A 23,304-nucleotide genomic window follows, 5' to 3' on the forward strand; every position below is an offset into this window, starting at 1 on the left:
AAATAGAGACCCTGAAAAGCAACCCTGGTAAATGAAATACTGAACTGAATACATAGTTGAAGCAATTGAGATGAAAGCCAGAATTTTGCAAATCATCTGGAATGCAGCATTGAGAGATAAAGACAGGTGAATTAAGAGGGACCTTTAATGAAAGGTAAGTTGAGAAATTGCAAGTTGTTACAATAGGTATTTCTAAAACACCATAGCAAGAATAGAAGAGAAGTAATATTTGAAAAGGTAATAGCTAAAGACTTTTCTAGAATTAAATGTAGACATAATCCTGGGGTTGTAAGGGCATTTTGTCTGTCAAACAGAGCAAAACACCTCATACCTAGATACATGCTAGTAAAACTGCAGAATGTAAGAACAAAGAAATAAAAAGCACCAGAGAGAAATATAGATTACTTAACAAAGGAAGAGCAGTCAGACTGATAGGAACATCAGATGCCAGATGATGATGGAATAATATCTTAAAAATGCTGAAGGGATGGCTGGCCATGGTGGCTCACGCCTATAATCCTAGCACTGGGAGGCTGAGGCAGCAGGTGGATTGCCTGAGGTCAGGAGTTTGAGACCAGCCTTGCCAACATGGCAAAACCTTGTCTCTATTAAAAATATAAAAATTAGCCAGGTGTGGTGGCACACACCTGTAATCCCAGCTACTAGGGAGGCTGAGGCAGGAGAATTGCTTGAACCCAGGAGACAAAGGTTGCAGTGAGCTGAGGTTGTCCCACTGCACTCCAGCCTGGGTAACAGAGTGAGACTCCATCTGAAAAACAAAACAAAACAAAAAAGTACTGAAGGGAAACAACCAGAAAGTTAGATTCTGCATCTGGCTAAGTTAACTTTTCAGAGCAGGTAAAAAACAGAAAAAGAAAACAACAAAAATAATACAAAAACACCAATGTGGATCATGGTCTTAAATAGAAAAGCTGAAGCCATGAAACTAGAAGAAAACATAGGAGAAAAGCTTTGTGACTTTGGGAAAGATAAAGATTCTTCAGCTAGAACACAAATAAGCATAAAACATAACCCCCCAAATTGATAACAGAACTTTATCAAAATCAAAAATTGTGCTTTCCAAAAGATGCCATTAAGAAAATTAAAAGCTTAAGCCAGTCATAGGGGCTCACACCTGTAGTTTCAGCTACTCAGGAGGCTGAGGAGAGAGGTTCACTGTAGTCCAGGAACTGAGATTACACGGAGCTATTATTGCATTGCACTCTAGCCTAGGCGACAGAGTGAGACCCTATTAAAAAGCTACAGGGTGAAGTAAAATATTTGTTACACATATATCTGAAAAGAGTTTGTATGCAGAGCATATAGAAGTCTTAAAATTCGTATTAAAAAGCAAACAACTGAGTACAAAATAGACAATATTTAAACACTTTTCAAAAGAAAATGACTGGACAAAAAAAATACGAAAAGGTGTCTAATGTCTTCAGCCATCAGGGAAATGCAAAAATGAAATTACAAGGACAAACCATTATTGACCCACTAGAATTTCTAAAATTAAAAAGACTGACAAAACCAAGTATTGGCAATGTTGCAGGACAAGGGGAATTCTCATAACCTGTTGTTAGGAATACAAAATTATACAGCAGTATTGGAAATCTGTTTGGGAGTTTCTTAAAAAGTTAAATGTGTAGCTACCATATGATCATTCCACTCTTAAGTATTCACCTGAAAGAAATGAAAATGTATGTCTGCAGTAATAAACAAAAAAACATTCATAGAAGCTTTAATAATTATAGCTAACCCCTAGGTTAACTCCAAATATCTATCATCTGATAAATAATATATTGTATATCTAATATGTAGAATATTGATAGCAAAAAGAGCAAACTACTGAAACATACAGCAGCAATGGAGAAATCTGTAAATCATGCTGAATTACAGTTACACAGTCATGCTGAAGCCAGATATGAACAAGTGCCTACTATATTATTTCATTTATACAAACCATGGAGAATTCTGTAGTGACAGAAAGCAGATCTATGGTTGCCCAGGGCTGGGGCAGGGGCAATGATGGGCTGCAAAGGGGTACCAGGAATCTTCTGGGGTGATAGAAATGTTTTGTATCTATTGTGGTGGGTATTTTATGAGTATTTGTATTTTATGAGACTCATCTAAATGGTTTCAGTTCATCGTATGTAAATTATTTCTAAATAAATATAAGGAAAAATAAGTGGGTATAAAAGAGGAGACATTTTTAGACATACACATATAAAGAGAATTTAAATTTTATCAACTTGTAAAATACTTAAGAAGAAAGAAAAAAATGAACTTCAAAGAGAGGGTATATGGTAAAAGACTTAATGCTTTGATTTTAAAAAAATGCTTTGAGGGCCTCCCAATCCTGGGTAAATCTTTCTGTAGTGAAATTGACTAGCAAAACTCAACAATTTGAATTTAAAACTTTGTTTTTAATTACAAAATGTCATATGCACAAAAGTAGAAATAGTGGCATAAAGAACTCTGTATATCTAGACATTTTCATATATTGAGCTTGCTTGAAATAGGAAACACTGTATTTGTTCATCATCTTTGTATTAAAACTGTTATTTTGTTTATTTTCTCTCAGTGTGTGTCAGATGAAAATTATCATTTTGCATATTTACAATATTTAAGAAACATAAAAGATAGGATATTAAGAATTCAACATGGTACCACACTCAAGACCTTAAATCATATTCAGATATCTTATAATTTGCAAAAACTTCCCTATTGCATGCACTTTTCAAATAAAGACTTTTTTGGATATTGATTTTACTTTTCAAATACATATCACACAGCTTGAATGCTTCTGTAGATAAATTCAAATTCTGTGTTCATTGAGCAACTACCTTTTTCCAGTCACTCAATGCCGTAGGCTTAGGGCGTAAGAAATTTGAATAAAACTTGGCCTTAACCCTTAAAGGAGCTGATATTTCTCCAGAAACTCTGCTCTAGTCCTGCAGATTTCCTTCCATACTGATAGATGGAAGAACATCGTTCCTATCTGTTTGTGTCTGTTTTGGGATGTAATGAAGACACGCACATGCTAGCTTGGATCGCTCCTCTTTTCTCAAGGTGTACTCCGAAAGCCCAATTTCCTAAAGCCTTCTTTTGTTTTTACAAAGTTGGAGGGAACAGCAAACAGTATGCAGTCATTCCTAGCACACACATTCCTAGCTGTCTAATTCCTGAAAATTTATGAGTGAACGTACAACACTTCGTGGGTGAGCAATGGTTGTCCTTACAGCAATTTGTAGTGAAACAATGTCATAAATCATGGGACTGGCCAGCACCTAAAATAAAAATACCTTTGGCTTCAGACTACAAATGTCTCACATGCTAAGATGTGTCTGTTCTGTTTATTCCAATCACAGAATATTCGAACTGTAAGAAAACCAAAAGAGAAAAGAAGTTTTATCACCTCCAGTCTGCTATATTCCCTATAAATTGGTAATAAACACACCTAAGTTACTTTACTGCAATGTGATAGATTGTAACGGCAACTGTGAAAGTCCATTATATAAATCATTTAAATAGAGATTCAGACATTTTGAAAATTCCCCATTAATTACCACAAAGTCAGTAACAATGACACCGTGAGGTTCAGTTTACCCTGCTCTTGTGAATACAGACACTTTAAAATGAAGATTATGACCCAACGGAGCAGAATAGCTCATTAGTCATGTAAAATATTTTTATTTTTAAATTTTGATGGGATGAGAATTGTTGAACTAATAGATGATAATCGATCTTTTAGAATAAAGAGGCTGCAGTATCTTTAGTGCAACATACTGCCTGAATCACATTGAGGTTTTTTATGGTCTGTCCGTATTTTCAGAAACACCCAGAGTTTATCACATGATGAACACCTTTGGTGTGCTGAGCCCTGTAAAAGAGGGAAAATGTTTAGTTGCTTGCCTGGGAGGTGAGGGGAGATCCCTCTGTTTTTTTTTCCAGTTTGTGGACTCTCTGAGAAACCAGGAATGATGCGTAGTACAGCTCCACCACTGGTTAGGGATTTACAAGTAATCTTTCTCTAGCACAGCTCATTTGTTTTCTGCTTCTAAGAGCCAGCATGTCCCTAATATCTTCTGTGCCAAAGGTCCCATGGTGTTACTCATCACAAAATGTGAGACTGATTACTTTTCTTTCAGCTCTCCGCCCTTTTCCCAGCTCTGGTTGATACTCTTTAATTGCTGCAAAGGATGCCTCTTTTCTCTACTAAATTCTGAGTGTCTTGAGGGCAAGGATCATCTATGACCCACAGGTATCCATGCTTGGTTCTCAATTCAGCAATCTGCACAGAATTCATAGTCATTAAACACACACAGGACAAACAGAGGCTGGATACTGAAATCTGAGTGAATTGGATAGGATCTGGGTATCCTGTCTTGCTTACCACACTCCACCTTCCTGCTCGGAGCCCAGTGCCCTAGGTTGGCCTCCCTCTTCGTTGTCACCTCCAAGTCACCTGATTAGCAATGTCTCCCACTATTCTCTTCTCTCCATTCCCACCATCCTGGACTCATCAGGGTCCCCAGGTGCGTGCCACCATGCCCGCTAATTAAAATTATTTTTGTAGAGATTGGTGGGGGGGACTTACTATGTTGCCCAAGCTGGTCTCGAACTCCTGGACTCAGGTGATCCTTACATTAGAACTTATGACTGGCCCAGCCCTGTTCTATGTACTCCACATAAATCAGTTTATTGAATCCTCGTAGCCTATGGCATAGATATTACCTGCTTTTTATAGATGGGAAAACTGAAGGTCAGAGTGGCTAATGCCTTGTTCTAAGTCACACACACCCAGTAAATGGCAAAGCTGGGATTGAAACCCAGCCTGGCTCCAGGTCTGTGCATTGATTCTCTCCTGTCATGGGCAAGGAGGGCGTGGGTGCTAAACCCTGAAATCATAACCAAAGTCGAGATTTACTGAACACTTACTGAGTGCCAGGGAGGGTGCTAAGGATTTTACATACATTTATTACTTTTTCTATATTTCAAATTTCTCATTTTGCAAAATTTAAGATGCACCAAAGTTGCAATAGTGTAAAATATTTCTGTATATTCTTCACGTAGACTCACCAAATGCTAACATTTTACCACACTTCCCTCTCATTCTCTCTCTTTCCATAAGTATGTATATATATTGTATGTGTGTGTCACATGCACATATATATTTGAAACATTTGAGAATAATTTGCAGACATGATGCTCCTTTACCTCAAAGTACTTCAGTGTGTATTTCCTAAAACAAGGTCATTTTTTCCATGACCATTACAATGACCCAAATCAGAAAACTAACATTGATACAAGAGTATTAGCTACATGAAAGATCTTAAGAGTTTTCCAGTTGCCCCATTAATGTCTCTTTTTGATCCATGAGTGAATCCAAGATCACACCTTGTATCTAGCTACCAAGCACCTTTCGTCTCTAACAGCTCCTTGTTCCGTTTTTGTTTTTGTTTTTGTGACAGAGTCTTGCTCTGTTGCCCAGTCTAGAGTGCAGTGGCGTGACTTTGACTCACTGCAAACTCCACCTTTTGGGTTCAAGTGATTCTCATGCCGCAGTCTCCCAAGTAGCTGGGACTACAGGTGTGAGCCACTGTAACTAGCTAGTTTTTGTATTTTAGGAGAGATGGGTTTTTGCCATGTTGCCCAGGCAGGTCTCGAACTTCTGGCCTCAGGTGATCCACCTGCCTTGGCCTCTCAAATTGTTGGGATTACAGGTGTGAGCTGCAGCATCTGGCCTGTTTCTCACTCTTTGTTCTTTATAACTGTATTAGTTTTCTATTGCTGCTGTAACAGTTTACCATAAAATTAGTGTCTTTAACAACAAAAGTTTATTATCTTACAGCTGTGTAGGTCAGAAATCTAATATGATCTCCCTGTGCTAAAAAGAAAGGTGTGGGCAGGGCAGTGTTCCCTTGTGGAGGCTCTGGCGGGGAGTGGAGGGTTCAAGGAATCTGTTTCCTTACCTTTTCCAGCTTCTAGATGTCACCTGCATTCCTTGTTGTGTGGCCCCTTTCTCCATCTGCAGGGCTATCCATGGCTAGTTGAGTCCCTCTCATATTGTCACATCTATCTGACCTCTGACCACTGCTGGGAAAGTCAGGGTTCCCCTTTAAGGCCACACATGATTAGATTGGGTCTGCCTAGCTAATCCAGGATAATCTGTACATCTACAAGGATGCTTTTGCCATGCACGCTAACCTCTTCACAAGTTCCAGGTACTATTTGTGGCCATTATTCTGTCTACTGCAGTAACTTTGGCGTTTTTGAAGGAGACAGGCCAGCTGTGTTGTGAACTCTTTCTTGGTTTGAGTTCATCGTGTTTCCACATGCTTCGGTTCAGAGATGCTGTTATGGTTTGGCTGTGTCTCTACCCAAAGCTCCTCTTGAACTGTAGCTCCCCAACTGTCCATGTGTTGTGGGAGGGACATGGTGGGAAGTAATTGAATCATGGGGGCAGGTCTTTCCCGTGCTAGTCTAAGGATAGTGAATCAGTCTCATGAGATCTGATAATTTTATAAAAAGGAGTTTCCTTGCACAAGGTCTCTTCTCTTGTCTGCCGCCATGTGAGATGTGACTTTCGCCGTCCACCATGATTGTGAGGCCTTCCCAGCCACATGGAACTGTGAGTCCATTAAACCTCTTTCTTTTGCAGATTGCCCAGTCTTTGGGGTATGTCTTTGTCAGCAGTGTGACAGTGGACTAATCCAGATGCAATGTTTGCAGGTGGTTCTGTTGCTGTGTTCTCAATCCTGTGTGTCAGGAGGAGTGTGCTATGCCTCTGTCTGTTACCATGGGTGCTGTTAACTTTGATCCCTTGACTAGGGTGGTGTCTGGCCATTTTCTTCTCTATAAAGTTACTATTTTTCACTTTGTAATTAATTGGTATCTCTTGAAGAGATTCTTTGAGACTAGGTAAGTATCTGCTTCCCAGCTGACTTGCTCATTGTACTTTCACCCACTAGTTTTAGCATTTATGGATGATTCTTGCTTCAAACAATTATTACTGTGGTGGTTGCCAGATGGTTACATTTTCTCATTTAGTCTACAAACCACGAGATGGGTAGTATTATTATCCTAATATCACAGATGGGAAAATAGGCTTACATCAATCAAATAATTTCCTCAAGGTTATGGCTCATACATATGGTGGGACAATAGTGTGGACATTTCAGGGTATGCTTCATGGACCCTCCTGGCCAGAAAGGTGGTCAGTAAGACGCATTGTAGCTGTTCTTAAAAAAAAATAAATTAGAAAGTACAATGGACTTTATTCAATGTGATTCTGCATCAAGTTTGATCCATTTATTGTTTTGGAAAAATAACCTTCACGATGACAAATTCTAGGAACAGAACAGTAGAAATGAAGTCATAGTCAAAATTGCCAACTCTGAGAAGAGTCCTTCTCAAGGAGACCCAAGTGGCACTTCAGCTGAGGCCCCATTTGGGGGTCGTTCCATCTCTGGCCCCAGGGCGTGCAGGCAGGGTGCATTAGAAGGGAGATATGCTCGAAAACAGTTCATATGCTGATGCTTTTGGTAACAGAATCCCCCTGGAAGAGTTCCAGCGTGGGCTTGTGTGAGATCAGGTTTCACACTCCAGTGAGCAGACTCCCCAAAGCCCCAGTTAATTGGTATTAAGCACCCAGCTTTCTTTTCCCGCTTACCTTCCTTGAACCCTCTCAACCAATCAGAGACGTGGCATGCGAACAAGCCTTTGAAGGGGTTTGTATGATCAATAATCCAAGACCCAAGCACGCCGGGTTCTGGGCAGGTCTGTAACCTCAAAGCTTATCAGTGGAGAAGCTACAAGAGGAACGGAGACTGTCATCGCTGGGGTCCCTGCAGGGCTGCGTGGAGTGCCCTCCAGACCCTTTTAAGGAAAAGAAATTTTACCTCTGCTGCTTCTGGTTCTGTTCTACAAACTCTGACCTTAATGAGTAACTCATCGCCACAAAAGGGGATAATTAGAAGCAGGTGATCTGGGATAGTGCCTGGGGTGTGGGTCTTCTGGTTCTCACTCGAGACTAGAAATTAGGAGCCTAGGGTTCTTTCCCCACGAATTCTGTGCAGCGAGGTAAGTCCTCTTACTGTACTTTAACTTTCCCACCAGAAGGTAGTATTTTATTTCCTAGCAGAAATGTAGTCGTGCATTAGGGCTAATATGTGTGTGATGTTCTCTGAGCGGCCCAGAGCAGGAGGCTACTGTACAAACCCAGCAGCACTCTGTCTGCAGAACAGATGGCCATGGTAGTAAAAATGTGACAGGCTGAAGACGCCCTGACTTTGTCATATTAGATCATGTGTTCTGGTGAATCCTAGGTCTCTATACTACACACTTTAAAAGAAAATTGACTAAATGGCTTATGAACTTTTAAAATAAACACAACAAAATATAAACGTGCTTGATTCTAGCTGCCTTTCTACAGGTGGCTTCCTAAGATGAAGCAGCTATCCCTAGAGTAACAAGAAACCTAAGGCTCACACGGAATCCCGTACAAGCAAGAGAGCAGTGACATTTCAAGGGGGCATTCAAGAATAGTTAGAATGCCTTGGACTCTAGTGTATTTAAAGTTCTGCAGAAGAATTGATCCTTACATTTCCTAGGCAAGGTGATGGCATTGCTTTTCTTGGCCATGTGCTCTAGGATAGTGTGAGTTCTTTGTGGGCAGGGTTCTACCTCTGCATCACCCTTGCCTGCTTTAGTCCCTGGCAAACACTAAGTGTTCAATAAACACGAGTTGAATGAATATCAAAGTGATTACAATTCCTCCACTAAGTTTATTCTTCTCATTTATCCAGCTTAGTATCTCTTCTTGCAAATGGCATCTTCTTGGAAATTGAGTAGAGCGACTCATGTTACTCAATGTAGAGGATAGGTCTATTACAGCTTCTTTGCCCACAGCTTTTCCTGCTGTAAATGGCCATCCACCATTAAAATCTGCCACTCCTCCTGGCCTTGGGTTCCTGGGTGGGTTCCTGGCTGGGTGGGTTCCTGGCTCTGCCCTGTCCGGGAAGTTAAGTCTTGCATGGCTTGGCTCTTTGCCAGTCATTTGGAATGAGGAAATGAGAGAGAGTAGACTTTGGTCTGGGGCAGGGGCCTGTCTGGGGCCCTAGCAGACTAAAAATGCACCTAGGAAGCTGGTCTGTAGGGAAGAGAGTGGGGCAGTGAGCAGCGGAAGATGGATGGGATGCTGTGTCACCCTGAGAGGCAGAGAGGCTCGGTTCCCGAGGGCATCAGGAATGCCACCTGCACATGGTTTCTTGGATTTGAGAGATGTTTCTTGTGCTTACCTTGAATCCCTCTCCGTTCTACTCGAGCTAACCTCAGCGAAGAGTGTTTTTCTCACATCCCATTATCTTGTCTGGAGTGGAAACAAATTCTTATCTTAGCCTCTTAGAAAGTCTGTATGAGCGCCAGGCCACTGGTTTGAATGGAAGGAGTCTTTTTCTAAAACTTTTAAGTTTTCTTTATTTCTTTGCTGTAGCCTCTTCTGTATTCTTGTCCCTCACCTCCTGGTGGGTATCCTGAACAGAAGATGATGCTGCTTCTTTAAAAAAAAATTTTTTTGTTTGTTTTTTAGAGACAGGTTCTTGCTCTGTCACCCAGGCTGCAGTGCAGCGGCGTGAAACATGAGGCTTGTAATAAAAGTCTGACAAATGCTGTTGAGACTGAGAAGAGTATCTCAAAATTCTGATGCTCTCCTGTCTCAGTTACATTACCCACAGCCATTATTAAGACAATTACTGGGTTCTCAAATTAGAAAATATAGTTTATTTTCAAATACATAAAAAACATTTGAAAATAATCCTATCTCTCTCCATCACTTATCTATCATCTAATTATCTATCTATCATCTATTAACTACATATGTAGGTAATGTATCTATCTGTCTATCATCTGTGTATCTATCTGTCCATCCTTCTAACCCCATGGTAATTATGCTGCTGTTCTCCAACCTTCTACATCCTTCTATATGAATCTCCTACATCCTTTATTTATTATTATTATTTTTTGAGATGGAGTCTCCACCCAGGTTGGAGTGCAATGGCATGATCTTGGCTCACTGCAATCTCTGCCTCCTGGGCTCAGGTGAATCTCCTGCCTCAGCCTCCTGAATAGCTGGGATTACAGGTGCCTGCCATCATGCCTGGCTAATTTTTGTATTTTTAGTAGAGACGGGGTTTCACCATGTTGGCCAGGCTGGTCTCGAACTCCTGAACTCAGGTGATTCACCCACCTCGGCCTCCCAAAGTGTTGGAATTACAGGTGTGAGCCACCATGCCTGGCCCTATTTTTTATTCTGCTTAATCTACCAGACATTCAGAGAGACGTGTGCTAGAATCTCCCACAATGTTTTTCAGTTAGTCTCTTTTTCCTTATAATTCTAACAATTTAACATATTCTGAGGTTGTTTTGTTAAATTAATATATTAAATATGAGGAACTTTCCCTTTATCACTGTGTAGTGAGCATCTTTTCCCTAGGTTAAGCTTTTCATCTCAACGTCTGTGCCGCCTCATATCATGTAACAATACCAACCTACATTTGATGTGTTTTTTTCTTTTCTTTTTATTTATTTATTTTGAGACAAAGCCTCACTCCATTGTCCAGGCTGGAGTTCAGTGACGCAATCTCAGCTCACTGCAACCTCTTCCTCCTGGGTTCAAGCGATTCTCTTGCCTCAGCTTCCCAAAAAGCTGGGATCACAGGTGCATGCCACCATGCCTGGCTGATTTTTATATTTTTAGCAGAGATGGGGTTTCACCATGTTGGCCAGGCTGTTCTCAAACTCCTGATCTCAAGTGATCTGCCTACCTCAGCCTCCTGAAGTGCAGGTTTAAAGGTGTGAGCCACTGTGCCCAGCTGGCATGTTTTTTCTCTATTTATAATGTTGTTTCACTAGTGTGTTTTAAACATATCTTTTTTTTTTTTTTTTTTTTTGAGACAGAGTTTCACTCTTGTTGTTCAGGCTGGAGTGCAATGGCATGATCGTGGCTCACTGCAACCTCCACCTCCTGGGTTCAAGTGATTCTCCTGCCTCAGCCTCCCTAGTAGTTGGGACTACAGTCATGCACCTCCACACCAGGCAAATTTTTTGTATTTTTAGTAGAGATGGGGTTTCTTTATGTTGGTCAGGCTGTTCTCAAGCTCCTGACCTCAGGTAATCTGCCCGCCTTGGCCTCCCAAATGCTGTGATTACAGGCATGAGCCACTGCACCTGGCCAAACATAGCTTTTATAGAAACACGTAGCCATATTTTGATTTTTAAAAAGTAATTGAAGAATCTTTCTTCTACCTGGTAGATAGATACCTATTATGATTACAGATCAATTTTTCCTTTTCACTTTTTCTACCTTTTCTTTGCTTTAACTTCCCTATTATCCACTTTGTTTGTTAATCTAGTTTTCACTCTTTTTTTCCTCCTTACCTCTTGATTTCATTGGAAGCCATGCATACTATTTCTATTTTTTTTTGCTGATTATCCTAAAAGTGTAACATGATACTTCATATTAGTATCAAGGTAAGCGTTATTTACATACTTCCTGACTAATAATACTTGATTAGTACCTTAGAATATTTTAATTTTAACCACCCTTCCCATTCAGTATGGTTTGGCTCTGTATCCCCACCCAAATCTCATCTCAAATTATAATTCCCAGGAGTTGAGAGAGGGACCTGGTGGGTCACAGGGATGGTTTCCCCCATGCTGTTCTTGTGATAGTAAGTGAATTCTCATGAGAGCTGAGGGTTCTGGCATTTTCCTCTATACTCTCTCTCTTCTGCCACCATGTAAGACATGCCTTGCTTCCCCTTTGCCTTCTGCCATGATTCTAAGTTTCCTGAGGCCTCCCAAGCCATGTGGAACTGTGAGTCAATTAAACCTCTTTTGTTTATAAATTACTCAGTCTCAGGTAGTATCCTTATAGCAGTGTGAAAATGGGCTAATAGAGAAGATTGATACCAGCATAGTGGGATACTGCTATAAAGATTACCTGAAAATGTCTAGCAGTTTTGGAACTGAGTAACAGGCAGAGTTTGGAACAGTTTAGAGGGCTCAGAAGAAGACAGGAAGATGTGGGAAAGTTTGGAACTTCTTGGAGACTTGCTGAAAGGTTTTGACCAAAATGCTGATAGTGATGTGGACAATGAAGTCTAGGCTGAGGTGGTCTCAGATGGAGATGAGGAACTTACTGAGAACTGGATTAAAGGTCATTCATGATATGTTTTAGCAAAGAGAATGGTGGTATTTTGCCTATGCTCTAGAGATCTTTGGAACTTTGAATTTGAGAGATGATTTAGGGTATCTGGCAGAAGAAATTTCTAAGTGGCAAAGCATCCAAAAGTTGACCTGGCTTATTCTGAAAACATTCAGTCATATGCATTCACAAAGAGATGGTTTGAAATTGGAACTTATGTTTAAAAGGGAAGCAGAGTGTAAAGGTTTAGAAAATTTCTAGCCTGACCATGTAGAAGAAAAGAAAAACCCATTTTCTGGGGAGGAATTCAAGCCAGCTGCAGAAATTTTCATAACTAATGAGGAGTTAAATGTTAATAGCAATGACATTGGGAAAATGCCTTCAGGGCATGTCGACAACCTTTAGGGCATCCCCTCCCATCACAGGCCTGGAGGCTTAGGAGGGAAAAATGGCTTCCTGGGCCTGGCCCAGGGCCCCACTGCTCCGTTCAGCTTTGGGACTTGGTGGCCTGTATCCCAGCCATTCCAGCTCCAGCTTTGGCTAAAAAGTGCCAAGGTACATCTCAGGCTGTTGCTTCAGAGGGTGCAAGCCCCAAGCCTTTGTGGCCTTCATGTGGTGTTGGGCTTGCGGGTGCACAGAAGACAAGAGTTGAGGTTTGGAAACCTCTGCCTAGATTTTAGAGGATGTTTGGATACTCCTGGACGTCCAGGCAGAAGTCTGCTGCAGGGTCAGAGCCCTCATGGAGAATCTCTGCTAGGGCAATGTGGAAGGGAAATGTGGGGTTTGAGTCCTCACAGAGTCCACACTGGGGCACCATCTAGTGGAGCTATGAGAAGAGGACAATGGTTCTTCAGACTCCAGAAAAGTAGATCCACCGATAGCTTGTACCTTGCACCTGGAAAAGGCACAGGCACGCAACACCAGCTCCTGAAAGCAGCCTCAGGGTTTGTACCCTACACAGCCATCCAGGGCTGTGTGCCCTGGATGTGAGACATGGAGCCAAAGGAGATTTTGGAGCTTTAAGATTTAATGACTGCCTAGCTGGGTTTTGAACTTGCATAGTGCCTGTTGTCCCTTTGTTTTGGCCAATTTCTCCCAGTTAGAATGGGAACATTTACCCAATGTCTGCACCCCCATTATATCTTGGAAGTAACTAAGTTGCTTTTGATTTTACAGGCTCATAGGTGGAAGGGACTTGCCTTGTCTCAGATGAGACTTTGGACTTTTAACTTTTGGGTTAATCTGAAACGAGTTAAGACTTTGAGAGAATGTTGGGAAGCCATGATTTGTTTTGAAATGTGAAAAGGACATGAGATTTTGGGGGGAGGGCAGGGCTGGAACAATCTGGTTTGGCTCTGTGTCCCCACCCAAATCTCATCTTGACTTGTAATCCCCAGGGAAGGACCAAGTGGGCAGTGATTGGATCATGGGGACAGTTTTCTCCATGCTGTTCTCAAGATAGTGAGTGAGTTCTCAGAAGAGCTGATGATTTTTAAAGTGTTTGGCAGTTTGCCCTGCACTCTCTCTCTCCTGCCGCCATGTAAGACATGCCTTACTTCCTCTTCACCTTCTGCTATGATTGTAAATTTCCTGAGGGCCTTTCCAGCCATATGGAACTGTGAGTCAATTAAGCCTCTTCTGTTTATAAATTACCCAGTCTCAGGTAGTATCTTTATATAGCAGCATGAGAACAGACTAATACACCATTTTTAAATATTTGCGCCCAGTATTTTAGTTTTACTTTTTTTCATCTCATGTTTCATTATCATCATTGCTTTATACTAGTCAAAGCATCTTTACAAATATCCACATATTACTAATTTCTTTGCTCAACTTTCACCTCAATCTTTTCCTCTATGTTTAATTTTCTTTTTGCTGAAATAATATTTTAATTGTCATTTTTTTTCAAGTGAAGTCTTTGTTTGAAAATGTCTGTATTTGTCCTCATTCTTCAATTCTAGTTTAGCTGGGTTTAGAATTCTAAGATGAGTGTTTTTTTTTTTTTTTTACTTTTAATACTTTGAAAATATTTTCTATTGCTTGCTGGGTTCTATTATTGTAGTTGAAAACTCTGTTGTCAATCTGACTTTTGGTCCTCTGTGAGTAATCTATGTTTTTGTCCTATGCTTCACAGAAAATTTTTCTCTTTGTCTTTAGCATTTTTACAGTATTTCTCTGAATGTGTTAAGTGAGAATTATTTTTATTTACTATGTTTGGTATTTGAAGTGATTCCAGAATTATAGGATTCCTGTCTTTCTTTAATTCTGAAAATATTGCCTCTTCCTCTTTCTATTTTCTCTCTCTGAATCTTCTTTTAGAAAATCGTTGGATCTTCTCATTTTATCCTCAATGTTTCTCAAATTAAAACATTTTCCATTTCTTCATCTCTCTGTTATTCATTCTTGGAAAATTTCACAGAAATATCTTCTGATTCACCAATTCCTTCACTCACCTCTGTCTAACCTGCTGTCTAATTAACCTATCCGTTTAGTTTGAAAACACGGTGACTACATTTTTCATTTCTAGATGTTCTCTTTGGATAGTTAAAAAAAAGTCTGTTTTTAAAGCAGTGTCTTGGTTTTATGTCTTTGTTTCCTCTTTTATGTCTTTTTAAAATACACTCATATATAGAATATCTAATTGCTCTATTATCCTGAGTTCTTAGGGGTTTAATTGTGTTGTTTTGGGTGCTTGTTGATCCTTTTCTCTCATAGTGGATTTTTTCCTCATGTATTTTACATTCCAGGTCATGAGTATTTCTTTGGTGGATTTCTCTTTGTGAATTTTTCTGGGGAATGAGTTTGTGATGCAACCCCCACCCCCACCTCCTGAGTAGTTTTTGAGTTTTCTTCTGCAAGACACCTTAAGAATATAAGCATATTGGAAATATTTCTATCTTACTTTCTTGGCATGGAGGTTTCTGGACCACCTGAGCGTATAAATTCAAACCAAAAATTTGAGTGAGGGTAAGTTCATCATTGCAAATTCTAAGAGGCTATTTCCAGCCAAAGCTCAGTTAAGAATTAAAGAGCTTCCTTGATGTTTCTCTGGGCTAGTAAATGGATTTTTAAAAATCTTCTTTTTGTTGAGAATATAACCATTCGAGGGCTTTGTCTTCATCAGGAAGTCTCAGTTCTAACTCCCAGTCTTGTTGGGGCTAAGCTCTTATTTTCTGTGCTTGTGAGGCTTAAAAGCTAAGCCTCTTGGTGTCGTTGGAGCTACGGCTGCTCCAACAGACAGTCTTAACTTTCAAGTTTCTAATTTCCAGTTCATTTATAGCCCATGGGAGATTCCTTTACTTTTTTTTTTAAATCAGTTTCACTATGAATTTCACAGGATATTTTCTATACAGTTGTCCCTTGGTGTCTGTCAGGAATTGGTTCCAGGTTTTTTTGCAGATACCAAAATCTTGTGGATGCTCAAGTCCCTTATATAAAATGGCGGCTCTAGTATTTGCATATAACTTACTCCACACGTATTCCCCCATATACTTTAAGTCATCTCTAGGTTATTTATAATGCCTAATACAATTTTAAAAAGCCGTGCAAATAGTTGTTTCACCATACTGTTTTTAATTTGTATTTTAAAAACCATTGTATTATTATTTTTTGTTTTACTTTTATTTTTTGAATATTCTCATCCACAGTTGATTGAATCCCTGAATGGGGAACTCACAGATATGGAGCACTTCCTGTACTTTATTCACATTTTAAGGCATAGTTTTAGTGGGAGGATTTTAGGTTATTTATTCCACCTAATAGATAGAATGATCATGATTTTTTCTTACATGTCAGCACTGAACTCCTGCCTTCTAGTGTCATCTAGGCTAAAGAGAAATAATTTGGTAAATAAAGAGCAAAATCACATTATTGGCAGTAAACGCTCTACAAATTATTGTGTTATTAGAAGTGAAATTTCCTAAATTAGTCCTTTATGTTTGACTTTAGAATGTGCTATAGTGTTATCGGCATTGTGTATGTAGGAGTAATATTATAGAGTTGTCATGATAAAATAATGACTTCAATAAAACAGTCAAGACATTAGCCAGTATATAACTTGAAATTTATATGTATTTATATCATGTATATGATATATATTTAGTATGTATATGATATATAATTAAATGTTGTCCATTACTGACTCAAAATTGTTTTGAGAAATTATATAACTTTCCTGTGATATTTTCCCAAAGTGTGTTCTTTAGTACACTGGTGTATTAGTCTGTTCTCTTGCTGCTAATAAAGACATACCTGAAACTGGGTAACTTATAAAGAAAAGAGGTTTAATAGACTCACAGTTCCACATGGCTGGGGAGGACTCACAATCATGGTGGAAGACAAAGGAGGACCAAAGACATGTCTTACCTGGCGGAAGGCAAGAGAGCTTGTGCAGGGGAACTCCTGTTTGTAAAACCATCAGACCTGGTGAGACTTATACACTACCAGGAGAACAGTATGGAGTAAACTGCTTCTATGATTCATTATCTCTACCTGGCCCCACCCTTGACATTGCGGGTTGTGGGGGGATGATTGCAATTCAAGGTAAGATTTGGGTGGGGACACAGCCAAACCATATCAACTGGTTTCCCAAAATACTTTACAAAAAGTGTTCCAGTGGCAAATAAAGTTGGAAAATCTTGCTTCTAATTATACTTCTTCTTGATGAATTTTAAGAATGCCAGTATAGGACACTAGGATCCTTGAGGTAAAGAAATCAATTTGAATTTTGTTAACTCAGTGGGTCCTAAACCTATTTGACCAAAGAAATATTCTTTATTTTTGTAAGTAACACTTGTTAGTATTCCATTCTGTAAAACAGTTTGGGAAATGCTGTGCTTTTGAGCATGGTTTTGTCAAGATCATCTTTAAATTCTTAGTTGATTTACACACAAGAAGTATTCCATGTAATCTTCTACTATCAGAATCTTATTTATTTAAAATTAAATTAAATTGATGTATACAATTAAATAACAATGTCCTTCCCTTATAAAAGAGGCAATCATTTTGTTATCTATAAAAGCACTTAAGTTTATCGAACATGATTTTTAATCGATAACTATAAGCTAACATATGGCTAAGAAAACATTTGAGGTATGAATTGTTTTTCAATATTAATAATAATATTTCAAGTTTAGTCAAATCATATTTGGGACATATTTATACTGAATATTATATTATTCAATGTAATGGAGAGATGAACATAAAGTGGGTTCTCGTATTTCCATTAATACAATCAGGGCCACAGGAGTTCTCAGTGGCAAGGAGCTTGTTATAGTGTTTGTTTTTTTAGAGAGCCCCATGGCCTGAGCTCTCAGGGCAGTATTGTAGAGGAATTCTGCATATTTATTTTATTATTATTTTAATTTTTAATTAAAAATTATTGATTTCCTTTTTCTGAGCTCTGTCACCAAGGCTGGAGTGCAGTAACAGAGTCACAGCTCACTGCAGCCTCAACCACCTGGGCTCAAGTGATCTTCCCCCCAATCCCCAGGGTCGCTGGAATTACAGGTGGCTAATTTTTGTATTTTTTGTAGAGATGGGATCTCACTATGTCACCCAGGCTGGTCTCGAACTCCTCGGCTCAAGTAATCTGTCCACCACAGCCTCCCAAAGTGCTGGGATTACAGGCTTGAGCCACCCCACTCAGCCTGCGTATTTATTTTTAACATTATCTCTCTCTCTCTCTCTCTCTCTCTCTCTCTCTCTCTCTCATCTGTCTACCTTCTATCTACTACCACATACGACAGCATATTAAACACAGTTCTTCCAGGCAATTACTTTCAGTTGAAAGTCACTAAACCCCAAAGGCTGAGAACAAGCATTCGCTGTCACACGTAACCTCATTCTGAAGTGAGGTGCTAATCACCCAGGCAGGCCTTGCACAGGGGAGTGTGGAAATGTAGGCGCCGCGAGCATCAGCCCAGTGGCCACCTGCATCAGGCTCTGTAAGAGAAGCGGAAAATTCATTAGGAGGCATCTCAGTCAGGGTTTGGCTGGAGAACCGTCACTGCTCTGTGTGATGGGCAATGTCACAGGGTCAGACGCAATGTAGCCGTGGGAGCCGGGGCGGCCGTGGGGCTGCTCCTCTGTGCCTGCTGCTGAGCTGGAGCCAGCCGAGGACCAGGCAGCTGAGCAGTGGGAAGGGACATTGCATGTGAACGAGAGCAGAGGGAAAATGAAATGTGAGATGAGCTGGGACCCACAAGGGCAACGGAAACCTGCAAGGATCGGCCCTGACTCTCACCGGTGTCAACTCAGCGCTGTGGGGGCCTGCAGAGCTGTAGGCCTGGGGGCTGCACCCAGTTGGCGAAGGACCTGGAGAGGCTGAGTAGACATGAGGGGAGCTGGAGAGGGTGGGCATGTGAGTACTGCCCCATGGCAAAGAGGTGAGACAGCAGATGATCCTGCAGCCAGCCTGCCTTCAGGACATCTAAACCACTCCGCAGTTCCACCTCCATCTTCTAAATCTTGTGCAAAATGTCTCTGTGGCCCAGCCTAGCCTAGAACGATGCACAGAAGAGAATTCTGGAGAATATAGTACAAAGCCACCCTAGAAGCCAGAGGCTGACGGTGAGGGTATCTTCGGAGAGGGTGTCAGTGTGTTGGGTCCCCTCCCTAAACCCACCATGGGGAACTTCCACAAGTTCTATTGGGAGTTGATTCTGGAGAATTATTCAGAAGGATTGACATGTGTTCCCTGGAGTCTGGGCACGTAGGAACTGAATGTCTGCCAGGAGGTGATCGAGATGTGAGGTGTCGCTGCCCCTGCCATGTGCCACCACAGCATGGCTGCCTGGAGTCAACTTCACAGCCAGCATCTGTCAGGGCAAAGTGACAGCATCCCCAGAGGGCTGGGTGTGGACCCTGCAGAAGGGAGCTGGTGCTGAGCTGACATTCGATACACGTTTGTTGAATGAATGAAAGGTTTTTCATTTCAGTTTTACCTTAAATGTAATTTATCAGTTGCCTTCCGATATCCAACGTTCTCTTCTTCCTTCATAACAGCACCCTCGTTTGACTTGGAGTAATGAGGTGCAGTAAAAGGCTGGACCATTTAGTTTCCCTTGCAGTAAGATACGAGGAGCTGACTAGGCTGACCAAGATATGTGAACAGAGGTGTGAGTGGGGACTTTCAGGAGGCCCTGTAAGGACAGTTACTCAGCTGGGAGAGGCCCCTTGTAGGCTTTCCAAGTGGACATGATGGGGGAGGTCCGGCAGCCCCTGTGGACTGTGGTGTGACATTGTGGTGACGGGTGGGCTCACATGGAAAAGCAGAAAGGCAGCAGTTGCTGGTGCCTTTGTGGCACTGCATTAAGCAGTGTGACCAGCACCATCCCAGATCGTTTTCTTTCTTTTCTTTTTCTTTCTTTCTTTTTTTTTTTTTTTTTTTTTTTTTGAGATGGAGTCTTGCTCTGTTGCCAGGCTGGAGTGCAGTGGCACGATCTTGGCTCACTGCAACCTCTGCCTCCTGGGTTCAAGCAGTTCTCCTACCTTAGCCTCCGGAGTAGCTGGGACTACAGGCGCATGGCACCACACCCAGATAATTTTTGTATTTTTAGTAGAGACGGGGTTTCATCATGTTGGCCAGGATGGTCTTGATCTCTTGACCTTGTGATCCACCTGTCTCGGCCTCCCAGAGTGCTGGGATTACAGGCTTGAGCCACTGCGCCCAGGCCATCCCAGATCATTTTCATAACACTTACCCAGCACAGTATTTTGGGAGTGAAAGACTGGGCACGGGGCTGCTGGTATTGAAGGGTGGAAGTGTTGGATTCTCTGTGAAACAAATACTTTTTGAGAGGAAGGATCCAGATAAAAAGCCATATGAATGGGGCTTGAGTGAGTGAGGAATGAGACAAAAGACTCAGAAAATAAGTTCTGGAATGGACTCTGTTTCTCCAGGAAGTTGAAGAGGATCATTACAAGAAAACCCGGAAAATGCAGGCTATCAACCGTCACAGCTAGTCTAGGCCTCGGCCCACTGCTTTTCCCATTAGCAACCCGTGTGGACAGGGACAGGGTGTTCTTAGCTCCGTTTCAGGCAGAACATGTAGTAAGTACCAGGAGATGATATCATGAATTGTGCTTACATTTACAAAAATACAAAGCTCTGACATTAAAAAACAAGAAAACCAACAGTCTTTGTCTCAGCCTTTGAAGGGCAAAGGACAGTTCGAGTTGCAGCTTTCTCGGGAGTCTTCATGGCCGAGGCTCTCAGTGCGTCGTTCTGTGCATCTGTGTCTCTGTCCCAGTTAGTGGTTTTGGCAAATCTCTCTCTGTCTGTCTCTCTCTCTCTCTCTCTCTCTCTCTCTCTCTCTATCTCTCTCTTTGTGTGTGTGTGTGTGAGAGAGAGAGAGAGAGAGAAAGAGACAGAGAGAGAGATAGAGACACAGAGAGAAACAGAGAGACAGAGATATAAACAGAGAGATAGAGTGAGATGAAAGACAGATGGGAAGGACAAGGAGAGACAGAGGAACAGAAAGAGAAAGAAACAGAAAACCAGAGACACACAGAGACAGAGAGACACAGAGACAGAGAGGGACAGAGAGAGATACAGAGACAGAGATGGAGAGGGGCAGGGAGAAACAAGAACAGAGAGAGACAGAGAGAAACAGAAAAACAGAGAGAGGCACAGAGACAGAGAGAGGGACAGAGAGAGATACAAAGAGATGGAGACACAAAGGGACAGAGAAGGATGGAGAGAGACAGAGTGGGACAGAGAGAGACAGAGAGGAATGGAGAGGGACAGAGAGGGACGGAGAGAGACAGAGTGGGATGGAGAGGGACAGAGAAAGACAGAGAGGGACAGAGAGACAGAGAGAGTTGGAGAGAGACAGAGGGACAGAGAGGGATGGGGGGACTGAGAGAGAGAGGGACAGAGAGAGACAGAGAGGGACAGAGATAGACTAAGAGGGACGGGACAGAGAGAGGCAGAGAGACAGGGAGAGAGGCGACTCTGCGTCTGTTGCTTCTCCTCTCACGTTCCCTGTCACCCTTCCTGGCTCTTCATGTCCTTCTAGTTTTTTCTTCCCGTGGGTTTGATTCCTGATCCAGCCCCATGAAAGCACGGAGCCACATTGCATTTTCCATAATGATCGTCTTGATTCTGTGCCTGGTTTGGGCCTGTCGCCTTGTCAGAGAACATGCTCCTCACCTGGCCATCTGGTCCTTCAGGGAGGGGACGTTGTTAAGTCCACAGCAGTTTGTCCGCGATCGCTGCGGATGGGACTTTGGGAGGGCGCTGCGTGGCACCTGACTCAGTGACTCCCACGGAACGCTGCTCCTACCACTCCAATCGCATCTTCATTTGAGAACGGCTGAATGGAGCTTCCCATCTGGGTTCTTAAGACGCTTCCACGCGGTTGCTCGGGTCCCTTCTGGGGCAGGGGTGCGCTGCTAGGATCTTTGGTCCTGGCCTGCCCTTTTCCGGGCTTCTGTTTTTCAGGGAGCGCTGAGAGGTTTGAGCATGCGTATTAAGCACACGTGTGACTCTTGAGGCCTCGCTGAAATATTTCCACAGGTGACAGCATCTTTCCCGGGCTCAGCCCCGCTAGGACAGGAGGGACGGGAAGAGCGGAGAAGTGTGCATAATTCCGGAGCCGAGAGGCTGCCGGGCCCAGCTGTAATAAAGCTGTCTGTTAGGAAGTTATCTTTCATATACAATTGCTTCCCCTAAGCTCTTAAGCACATTAACTGCACCTGTAATTATACACACCTCAGAAAACGCATAAAAGCTGCCTTCGTAGCCAGACTAAATAAAACTGCCGTCTCCTTCATATCCTCTATTGCCTACTATACCTTAACGCTAGGGGGGAAAAAAAAGGAAAAAGGAATGAAAGCAAAGAGAAGAGGTAATTGCCCATTAGAGAGTTGCTCATAAGTGAACTTTGCCTCTCGTTTACAGCATTAATTTTGCTCTGCGTGAACTGCACTTGACAGGGCTCGGAGGCTGAGCGTTCCGGCTGCTCTCGCCGGCCTGCAAGGCGATTTGTTGCCAATTTGCATTTCAGAGAGTGTGTGTGGAGAAACAACACAACAAGACTTTGCGCTCCACTCCCAGGAATCGCTGTGTCGGGGTGAAGAGCATGATTTTCTCTGGGAGTCTCTCCTTTCTTTCTCAGTAACCTGCTTTCTTGCATCTGACTATTTTGCACCATTCCGTACTAATGAGCTTAAAACCCTTGCTAAGTTCTCCCTTTATACCATACTGATGGCTGCCTCCTCCTCTTCCTCCTCCTAGGATACCTCTTTCTCAGGTATGTTGGGGACCAGAGGGAAAAGACAGATTCCCTGAATCTGGGCTCCGCAGGCATAATCCCGTCCAGCTGGGGTTTATCCACCGGCAGGACATAGTCATGGATGGAAATCTGGTCCAGTAGCCAGACACGCTTTTCCCATTAGGAAGGTGGATATTGGGCAATGACTTGCCACGGCCTCCTTTCAAAGCCCACTCTAATAAAAAACATTCCTTGTACAGTGTCAGTAGAATTAATTGGCTGCTAATCCACAGGAGATGTTCGGATCGCCTACAGTTTATTTTATGAGTCCTCCAGGATCAATTTCATGTTTGAATGACTATTCCTATCATATATTTACATACACAGTTGTCCTTTGTATTCAGAAATGACTTGGTTGCTTTTTTACTCCCCAGGCGTATTCTTTTTGGAAAAGGCAGGTGTGTTACCTGAAGCTTTTTCGGAAATTAGCAAATATGTATCCAGCACCTAATCTGCAAATACAGATGCTCTGTGACTTACAATGGGGCTATGTCCCAATAAACCTACTGTAAATGGAAAATATCATGTTGAAAATGTGTTTAGTACACCTAGCCTGCTGAACATCACAGCTTAGCCTCGCCTTCCTCACACATGGTCAGAACACTTACCTGACTCAACTGTAGAGTTGGACAAAATCATTTAATGCGAAGCCTGTTTCGTGATGACTCATGAGACAGATTCTGAGTCTCATTTTGGGTTTAATTGACCATAGCGACAAACTATCCACTTCATAGATTTGTAGCGTGTGTACCTCTCTTGCCTTTGAGAAGTTTCTTTCTTATTTTGTCCTGGACCCCCTCTGTTGATCTGAGAAGTATA

Source organism: Saimiri boliviensis, chromosome 4, assembly GCF_048565385.1.
Source record: "Saimiri boliviensis isolate mSaiBol1 chromosome 4, mSaiBol1.pri, whole genome shotgun sequence".
Lineage (NCBI taxonomy): Eukaryota > Metazoa > Chordata > Mammalia > Primates > Cebidae > Saimiri > Saimiri boliviensis.